Below are 4,126 nucleotides of genomic sequence, written 5' to 3'. Positions count from 1 at the left end.
GAAAAAGTAAAGATACCTTAATAGAAAAGGACTCAAGTTAAAGTAAATCACCCAGTAAAATTCTTCTTGAGTAAAGTCTAAAAGTATTTGGTTTTAAATATTCTTAAGTATCAAAATAAAAGTATAAATCATTTAAAATTCTTTATATTAAGCAAACCAGATGGCACCATTTTCTTGTTTTTTTAATTTGCTGATAGCCAGGGGCACACTCCAACCTTCAGACATAATTTACAAATGAAGCATGTGTTTAGTGAGTCTGCCAGATCAGAGGCAGTAGGGATGACCAGGGATGTTCTGTTGATAAGTGCGTGTATTGGACCATTTCCGTGTCCTGCTAAGCATTCAAAATTTAACGAGTACTTTTGGGTGTCAAGGAAAATGTATGGAGTACAAAGTACAATATTTTTCTTAAGGAATGTAGTGAAGTAAAACTAAGAGTTGTAAAAAATATAAATAGTAAAGTACAGATACCCCCAAAAAACTACTTAAGTAGTACTTTAAAGTATTTTTACTTAAGTACTTTACAACACTGCTCATTAATACCATTGCCCTCAGTTAACACACAATACTGTATGTGACAGAGAGAGAGAGTGACATCAGTGGCCTGATCCCATGCTGCCCTTTATGACACTGGTGTCCAGTGGAGTGTGACCTTACCCCAGGCAGGGTAGACCATAATCTAGCCCAGCAGATGTCCTGGTGCTGTGGCTCGTCAAGCGGTTGCACTGAAGCACCACAGTGGGCTGGCTGCTCTGAGAGAACAGGCAGGATGGGAGTCAGACAGGTGGGTCGGCTCAGCACTGAAATGGTAACTTGCCCCTTGCTCCTAAGGGTGCAGCTCGGGAGACGCTCAATGTCGCCCGTTATTCCAGTTTAATGCCGGCTAATGCTGTTATCTATGCTACATCCAATTAGAGGTACCTTTGACCTGGCTCCGGAGGCACGTTGCAGTCCATGCAATGATCTGCTCTAAGAGACAAAAGCAGACAGTAAAGGAGGCACAGAAGGCTTGACCTCTCAGCTGTACAATCACCCTGATCTTATTATGGTCACTCACCTTAGGCCCGATAATGATGAGGACTACCAGGGGATTCTCAGTGTGCCACTCTGAAAGACATCAACCAGAGACAGTGGCTGACAGCCAACCAGAATTCAAGTTACTTCTTTTTCCTTTGCTTCTGTGTGGCAATGCAAATATAAGAATAGCTCAGGTACCAGATTAGATAATGTAATTGTGGCAGGGCTTCTGTCCAGTGAAAGTCAAGGCAGAGGATATATTTAGGGCAGCATATTGGGGCTACGGGGTAATCCTGAGGTTGCCTCCAGCAGATTGAAAGATCCTCTCTCGCCCTCCTCAGGCCAAGGACCAGCAGGAACACATGCAGGTCCTCAGGCCACAGACCAGCAGGAACACATGCAGGTCCTCAGGCCACAGACCAGCAGGAACACATGCAGGTCCTCAGGCCACAGACCAGCAGGAACACATGCAGGTCCTCAGGCCACAGACCAGCAGGAACACATGCAGGTCCTCAGGCCACAGACCAGCAGGAACACATGCAGGTCCTCAGGCCACAGACCAGCAGGAACACATGCAGGTCCTCAGGCCACAGACCAGCAGAAACACATGCAGGTCCTCAGGCCACAGACCAGCAGAAACACATACACGTCCTCAGGCCACAGACCAGCATGAACACATGCACGTCCTCAGGCCACAGACCAGCAGAAACACATGCAGGTCCTCAGGCCACAGACCAGGAGAAACACATACACGTCCTCAGGCCACAGACCAGCATGAACACATGCACGTCCTCCCCACTCACACCTGGGAACAGACAGACAGGCACACAGACAGGCACACAGACAGACAGATGGCAGAGTGTATCACAACCCATTATAATGAACAGCGAAACTACCACAGCAGATAATGAGAGCCATTCATCAGCCAAGGTCATGAGGAGAAGGAGACAGCAGTGACTAATGCTCTAACATAACTCTTAGATCACAGCAGAAACATCGACGGAGAAGAGAAGTGGTGGAAGTTGGGAAGTTGTTCAACAAGCTGTGAGTCATGCAAACAAAACAACTACAGACAAATCAGTTTCATCGAAATGTACAATACAGGATTTGGGAGTCACATGGATGCATTTCATTCCTAAATTGAATTTGACTGACTCAATATCAGACTAACCACAACAGTGCTTTTGTAGAAGCGGCCTTAATTGAGACGCAGACTTAATCTTCTCTTTTCCCAGATCATCCACCTTCCATGGTCAACCCCTACCCCCCCTCCCCCAGATTAGTGGGGGACTGGCTGGCCTGCAGTGGGCCTGGACTTCCATGCCAGCTACCACTGCACCTGGCCTGCCAAGTAGATCAAAACACAATTTCCCTAAATAACTCCTGGCCCTAATAACACACTTTGGCCTACTAGGCACTGCAGTGTGACTCTCTGTCAACAGTATGACACTCCTAGTAGCATTACCCATGTGTCATTCAACGTGACAAAAAAGACTTTCAGGAGAATGCAGGATACTTTGATACTGTTGTGTCAAAGTATAGGTTGCAGGCACCCAGGATACAATTGAGAGTGCACTTACCAGAAACAACCTATAGAAATTCACAGAATTCAATTTCTGTGTCGAGGTATTCTCCAATTCCCACACTTGAACTCTTGGTTTATAATTCTCTATAATGACTAATTCTCTAATTTAGAATATAATAATATGGATAATAGATATTATCATAATATAATATTACACATTAATATGGATATAAGATAATAATAGGTTGCCAATCAATTCGTAACAAATCTATACCTTAAGTACACATACCATTCACTGAGTGTACAAAACATTATGAACACCTTCTCTTTCCATGACATAGACTGACCAGGTGAATCCAAGTGAAAGCTATGATCCCTTATTGATGTCAGTTAAATCCACTTAAAATCAGTGTAGATGAAGGGGAGGAGACAGGTTAAATAAGGATTTTTAAGCCTTGAGATAATTGAGACGTTTTTTCTATGTGTGCCATTCAGAGGGTGAATGGGCAAGACAAAAATATTTAAGTGCCTTTGAACGCGGTATGGTAGTAGGTCTCAGACACACCGGTTTGACACAACTGTGGGAAGCATTGGAGTCAACATGGGCCAGCATCCCCGTGGAAAGCTTTCGACACCTTGTAGAGTCCATGCCCCTATGAATTATGGGTTTTCTGAGGGGGTGGGGATGCAACTCAATATCTTAATGTTTTGTACACTCAGTGTACATACTAACCCCTAAAATAGACTCAATATGATTTCACTCACAAGCAAATAAATACAATTGCTTGCACATACACAGAGTCAGTAAACACGTGACCGTGTTACAGTGAAATCCCTTCCTACCAGTCTAGATAAGGCCAGATCAGGAGGATAAGGCAGCTCTTTTAACGCTATTACAGAACATCTTAAAATGACAGTACAGAGTGTGACAGGCATGCCACTGACCCTAGACTTGCTGGAGCTGAGGGAGGAAGCAAGGACCCTACAGTATCACAGCTTCTATTAATATAAAACAAAGCAATAAAACAGCTGTGTAACCTGGGGTATTGGTTTATGAGATCAACTAAATCTTCAGTCTGTGCAGCAGAAGCCTCTGCAGCAGGGACATGGAAACAGCAGGGACATTTCTCCTTCACTCTCTCAACCTGTTCTTGTGACTTTCTTACCGCTTGTAAGGGCCTTGTGAAATGTTCACAGGTGTATGATGCAATAGAGAAAAAATACAATGTTAGATTTGAACTGAATTGCATCCCACCAATTCGGGGGAGGACAAACGGTGTCAGTTAGGTATAATCTTTTCACAACTTCAGATCAAATCAAATCAAATACAACACATAGAAAAAACACCTTACAGTGAAATGCTTACTTACAAGGTTAACCAACAAATGCAGTTTTAAGAAAAATAAGTGTTAAGAAAAAAATAGATAAGTAAAAAATAAAAAATAACAGTAACAATAATTAAAGAGCAGCAGTAAAATAACAATAGCGAGGCTATATACAGGGGGGGTACCGGTACAGAGTCAATGTGTGGGGGCACCGGTTAGTCGAGGTAATTGAGGTAATATGTACATGTAGGGAGAGTTA

This window comes from Salmo salar, chromosome ssa24, assembly GCF_905237065.1.
Source record: "Salmo salar chromosome ssa24, Ssal_v3.1, whole genome shotgun sequence".
NCBI lineage: Eukaryota > Metazoa > Chordata > Actinopteri > Salmoniformes > Salmonidae > Salmo > Salmo salar.
This window is presented reverse-complemented; position numbering follows the sequence as displayed.